Here is a 6,937-nt window from a genome sequence, read left to right on the forward strand (position 1 = left end):
TATGCCTCCCACACCAGCCCCATAAATCACAGGCACACCCTGATATCCGGGAAAACTATACCTAGTCTGGGCTTTATAATAATTTCTGTACAAATTAGGGTCCCCATAGTTTTTTACCATCACCATCATGCTTCTACTTATTTTAAAATCTCAGTCTTCCGGGGGCATAGGTGAAGTTTAATGATCACCTTACCAAAGCAAAACAAGATGTGTTTGTTCTGATCCGTCTTTATTTCAATGCTGAGTGTGTCAATGTGGTGCTGACTTATGGAGACATAATGCGGGTTATCATACATGATGGCGACAAACTTGTTGTTGCTCCCACAGACAGGGACACAGCTTAGCAAAGGAACGGAAAACTCCCCGACAAGCTGATGTTCCACAAGTCCATGTAGACATACAGCGAATTGAACCCACTGGTAATATCAGCTGGGAAGGATCTTTTTTTTTTTAAACCAGAGGCCCCAGGTAGCATTCCCAAAATGTAGGCTAGCTCACCATGTATATAAAAGCCATAAGAGTCATCTTGGGATTTAAGTCTCACTTTTCCTATTGCTTGGTCATAGGACATAACTAATTCGGCCAGAGTAGGATTGGTGGTAATTACATTGTTCATAAGATCCAGTAACTCTGTGATGGTTGTATAATACCCCTGAGGCAGGATGTATCCCCATTTTTGAGGCTCAGAAATGATTTTGAAAGGGATGTCTTTGTTGATGTTCCAGCTGTGCGAGTACTGTATTTCTGCTAACCCCATCTCCCAGTTCTGCAGCAGATCCAGAGGTTTAACCAGCCGTATGGTAAAGTTTGAGCTGGTGCTCTTCAGAAAAATGCTGGTGCAAGTGTTGCTGGGCAAAGTGATGTAATAGTCGCCATCACACATGTCAGTCTTCTGACTGATGTACCCCTATATTTTACAAACTTGGGAGGCTTCCACCCAGCTGTTAAATTTAGATGGCCACCCCAACCATTTCACCAACAACCACTTCTTTCTTTCCTTTCCTCTCATTGCTAGAACTTTTTCAGTCCTGTAAACTGTCCTGTTTGGGGTTCACTTTTTGTAGTTCTTCAGGGTAAAAAGAACCCTTGATAGGTTTGTCTTTGTAATCTTTTAGGCAGTATATAGGTGTCTGCATGTGTTTAAGGACTTCATTCACTATGAAAAATCTCATTGGTGAATGTTTGTTCATAACCTTTTTCAAACTTCCCTTTGGTCCTAGACACCCTCATGTGGTCTCCTCTTCTGCTGTTGGTTTTATTTTGAAATAGTCCCCGTACATGGCTTTCCACACTAGTGGAAAGTTTGAGAAGTTCACGTCAACAAGCCTGGTGCGGACAGTTCTCTGAAAACTGTGGTTGTAGCTCTTTATAAACTCTGGTAACACATCAATGTAGCGAAAGGTGTTGCAGGCTGTAAATTACCTCCACATCTTTGATTTTAATGTTCTGTTAAACCTCTCTACCGCTGCCACTTTCATTTCACTATTTGTAACAAAATGATGAATACTATACTGTTTTAACAGCTTGCTTAAAGACATTTAAAAAATATTTTCCCCAATCAGTCTGTAATTTCAGGTACACGGCCCTCTGTGAAAATGGGCAACCGCTGGAAGTCAGCTGACCAGAAGGGGCAGGGCCTGGCTTCTATTTAAATCCAGCCTTTCTTCAGGCAACCAGCAACTCAGATACAGGAGGCAGAGGTTTTCAGGTGCCTCCTACTCACCTTTTACCCAAGGCGCACCGGGTGGGGCTTGTTGGGAGTTACCTGCCACAGGTAGTCCCCCCACATTAGCCAACCTTGGTAATTTGCACCCTTTGCCGGCCAAGCTCCTGCCTACCCTTTGGGGTTTCTTCTCTCTCTCTTCTCTGGCCTGTCCATGTTCCCTTCCTACACTCCTGGGTCTCTTTCTCTGGGCAGATTGTGGAGTCTCTTGTTTCTCTCTGGCTCCCTGGAGGTCTTGGAGCCTTCTCCATATCTCCCACTGTCTCCTTAGTGCCTTCTGGGCATATTCTTCTTTCCAAAACTCCATCTTTCCCTGGACAGTGAGTCTCCCTACCAGTCCCTTACAGTTCTTAACATATACCACTCCTCCAACTTTCTCTTCAATGATGTTTCTCAGCCTCCACCACATGACCTGCCTAGGGATGTCATTTACATAGACCTGAGGCCTTTTCTCAGGCTTTGATCCTCTTTTGGTTGGTTGTTCCCTCATCTCACATGCTTTGGCTCCATCTTCCTTCCTGGGCTGGATTGCTACCCTTTTTGTGGAGCCTGTCTTTGACCCGTCCTAGGCCCTGGACTGTCTGTGCACAATCCTGGTAAATTGAACAGGAGGTCTCACTCCTTGGGAGAAGTCCGTTCATTCTTCCTTGCTGTTCCTACATATGTCAGGCCTACTTCCTTCGTCTGCTTCTGGCTCGGCCCTCTACTCCTTCCCTGGGTTTGAGATTTAAATAGTTCTCCTAGCTGGATATGGACGCAGCTGACAAACCACACGGGAGGTTTTCCACTGTGTGCTACCTCACTCCACCCAACATCTGCCACAGGTAAGTTTTTTCCTTTCTCTGCCTTAGTCCAGGATTTGCCTCTGAACGAGGCTTCCCCCTTTTCTGATCCTGTCCCCCTGGGACGCAACCCCCCATCAAGATGCCTTGGGGTGCTCCGCTTTCCCGCCCTCGGGCCATACCTGGCGGGCCGATATTCTCCTCCTATGAATCCTCTGAGCCTCAGTCTCTGGGGAACTTTGCTGGCTCTGGATGGTGCAGCACCCTAGCCCGGGTGATTTCTCGGAGAATCTCTACTCCCTTCAAAGCCTCCTTCAATACTTCTCACTCTTGATATTGCCCCTGGCGTTCTGACTTGGCGGCCACCACATACTCTGCTAGTTGGTTCCCCAATACCTCCAACCTTCCCTGCATTGTATCTGCGGTGTTTATGGTTTGAGGTCTCTGCCTTGCTTCTACCACGTTCGCTACCTTCCCCTCTGGCCTCTCAACCTTCCCCAGGTCTCAGATTTTCATGGCCATCTTGACTATTTGCCTCTTGTAGTATCTTATTTTCAGTTTCCAACCCCTGGATCTCTTTCCATCTAGTCTGTACTTCAATCTGTAACTGTTCTTTTTCTGCATTTACATCTACTTCCTTAGCTTGGGTATCTTCCAGGAGGATTTTAAGTGATTGTACGTGCTCCTCAAGTCATTCTTTTTCCTCCTCCACATTCTGTAACTGGGCCCGCAGCCGAGCGTTCCGACTCTCCCTGGCTCTTAGATTCTCTTCCAGGGACAGCCTCTGCTCATCCAGTCTTATAATCCACCATATAGGCTTTCATCTTTTCCAACTCCTGCCAGAACCTATTATCTGTCTCTACTGCCTGAGTATGGCTCTCCATTATCCTATCTTTCATTTCCTGCATTCGGTCCTCTGCACGTACTTTCATGGCTGTTGCTACTTCCAGCTCCCATTCTAACTGGATTACCTCTTCTTCTAGTTCCTCTCCCTTTCTTTGCTTGGTAAAATTGCTGGGTCTCCGACCTCCCCTGTTTCTTGCCTGCACGGTCCTTATCTTGGTTCTACCCTCCTGGGTCACCCTCAGTCTTGCTCCCGAAGTTCCGAGCAATGGGTATCCTTCCTCAGTCCAACCTGGCGAGCTGTGGTAATACTGCCTTCCTATCAAACCATCTATCTTTCTATTCTAGCCCATGGGTTCATCTCCCCAATTAGGGACACGGGTTGGCTTCCCAGCCAACGCAGCAATTGTCACGGCGCAGGGTCCTAGGGTGGCCATGATCTCCCCCAGCCTTGAAGTTGTACCTACAGTCTAGCCTTGCCTCTTTGTTCAGTCCAGCAGATCTCTTTCCTCTATGGCTACTGGGAAGGAACTGCCTGCCTGGCCCCAGCCTGGAATTAAATGGGCCTAATTCTTGGCCTGCCCCTTCTGGTCAGCTGACTCCCAGCGGCTGCCCTAGCAACCGGCACCTGTGCTTCTTCATTACTTCTCTGGCTGCCCTGGTAACCAGCAGCTGAGCTTCCCACTCACTGCTAGGGCCCTCTGCCTAGCTGTTTCCACCCTAAGGAGCAGGGCACCAAGGTGCTCTGCAACAGATACCATCTTCCAAATTCTCAACATCTGCTTTGGGAGCCTGGGCGATAGGTCATAACTGTACCAGGTGACCTAGGGCAGTTCTTGCAGCATGAGGGGTTGGGCTTTGGGGGCCTACATGGGCTGTCATTCTGATGACATGAACCATGCGGTGGTGGTGTGACACACCACACGACTGGGGGTGGGGGCAGAGTTGCTGATGTCACACACCACGTGACTGGGGTGGGGCAGAGTTGTTGATGTCATGCACCATGAGACAGGGGCCAGCATGCGTGGCTGGTGATGTCACACATCATAGAAGGGGGAAGGGGCAGGGCTAAGGGGCAGAACTTCTGGTCCCGCCCACCTATCATATTTACATTGAAGGGTGGTGAGCATATATACTACTCACAACATATATTCTTCTCCACTGAAAAAGAACTAGAAGCATTACTAATATGCTAGTGGCCTAGGGCTCTATTATTCAGTCTCTGATCCAAATAAAAACAAACATAGCTAAGTCTGTGCTGACTGCCAGCTCCTGGGTAGCAAAGGCACCTGGTGCTGAGCAGGTACAATTGCTATTCATCAGCCTGGCCACAGACAGAACTGGTTCAGCTTCCATTACCTGCTGCAATGAATAATCTAGGAAAGGGTCATTAGAGTAATGTAATCTTTGTTTCACCTTTGCAACTCCCTTCTGCCTTTGACTGCTGCATGGCTCATCCTGCTTTTAGCCCTGCCTCTCCCCTCCCTATCTCTGATTGATTTCTTGTGGGTTCAAATCCCCTAGGAAGAGAGCCACCCAGTACAGGTTCCTAGGTAGCAACACACCTTTACTGGGCATGATGGGAGGTGAGCAAGGAACCAAGACTAGGAGTAGATAACAGACAGGCTCATTGTAGAAGGAAGGCTAACTTGCTTAGAGGAAGATCACCCTTGCAGCCAAGAAGGCTAATGGCATACTGGGCTGCATTAGTAAGAGTGTTGCTAGCAGGTCAAAGGAAATGATTATTCCCTTCTACTCAGCATTGGTGAGGCCACCTTTGGAGTACTGTGTTCAGTTTTGGGGCCCCCAACACAGAAAGTATGTGGCTAAAATAAAATGGTGAGGGGGCTGGGGCACATGACTTCTGAGGACAGGCTGAGGGAACTGGGTTTATTTAGTTTAGAGACAAGGAGACTGAGAGGGGACTGAATAGCAGCTTTCAACTACCTGAAAGGTGGTTCCAAAAAGGATGGAGCTAGACTGTGCTGAGTGGTGGCAGATGACAGAACAAAGAACAATGTCTCAAGTTGCAGCAAGGGAAGCTTAGGTTAGATATTAGGAAGAATTTTCTCGTTAGGAGGGTAATAAAGCACTGGAACAGGTTACCCAGAGAGGTGGTGGACTCTCCATCTTATCTTGGAGGTTTTCAAGACTTGGCTAGACAAAGCTTTGGCTGGGATGATCTACTTGGGGATGGTCCTGCTTTGAGCAGGGGGTTGGATTAGATGACCTCCTGAGATCCCTTCCAACCCTTATTTCCTATGATTCTAAGAATTGTTAATACCTATGGAGAGAAGTTGTTAGCAGAAATCAAGCACATAACAATGAGCTATGAAGTCTATTGACTCCCTCAATTCTACCTGAATAAACACAGCTGTCCAAGCCAGGCAGTTTGTTTTAAACTTTCAGTGACACAGAAACTGAAGTGGGGTGCAACTGCAGTTCCAAAATCTTCCCTGCTTCTGCCCCTGGATTACAGCAGCAGACTTTTTCTTTTTTTGAATAATGGTTTGTCTAAGGAGACCAGTATTCTAGGCCACTGAACACTGTGATGCAACATACTGTGATACCAGCTGCCTATTTTCAATGGTACTGTGAAATATGAAAACGCTGAATCTGCATGCCTTACTACAGTGGTTCCTTAATGTCCTCTTTCCTGCTATACTGACATAGGTCCCTGTGATTCGAAGATATGCTATGACAAAGTGAGGAAATGACTAGAATATTGAGACCAACTGACTGACCAACTACAACATGCGTAAGGTTTTATATTGTCTTGTTTTTTTTTTTTAAAGAAGCAGCTATGAGGGAGACAGAGGAAGCCTAGATCATAGTACTGGCAAAATGGGAACAGACCTGTTCCAGGTGGTGGATAAAGATGTCAATTACTACAGTAATCAGAGACCTTTGGGAAGTGTTTTCCACATAGCACATTTCAAGATGTGCATGTTTATGAACCTGAAGCAGCTTAGTTCAAACAAACTTTTGCCCCTGAATTATCTATGGAATGCACATATACTTTGCCTTATCTTGCGCTTTATACTAAGGATCTAAAGGGCAGTGTTTGCTCCCCTACCTTCTCTGTTCGGCTTTCTCTCAACCAGGGCTGGGAGTGGGGTATGAACTGACTCCAAGGAAGAGGAAAAAGACAGAACAAGCTAATGGGCCATAAACTCTGAAGTCCTTTAGAGCTTCAGGTGGCTTCAAATGTCTGGAATGGAGATGTTACAAAGGGAGGCTACTGTATTGTGGGTTTGAGACAGAGTATTGTAACTATTGAAAACCACTTTAGTTATTGGGTAGTAATCAACGGCTCAATGTCTAGCTGGCAGCCAGTATCAAGTGGAGTGCACCAGGGGTCAGTTCTCAGGCAGTTTTTGTTTAATATCATCATTACCAGTATGAAAGATAGGATGGATTGCAACCTCAGCAAGTTCCCGAATTATACCAAGCTGGGGGGTGGAGTAGATACACTGGAGGGTAGGGCTAGGATTCAGAGTGGCCTAGACAAATTGAAGGATTGAGCCAAAAGAAATCTCATGGGCTGGGTCCAGAGGAGCGTGGCTGTGCGCTATGTGATACCGCAAAC

The sequence above is a fragment of the Crocodylus porosus genome, unplaced genomic scaffold (assembly GCF_001723895.1).
Source record: "Crocodylus porosus isolate Cpor-Errol unplaced genomic scaffold, CroPor_comp1, whole genome shotgun sequence".
NCBI lineage: Eukaryota > Metazoa > Chordata > Crocodylia > Crocodylidae > Crocodylus > Crocodylus porosus.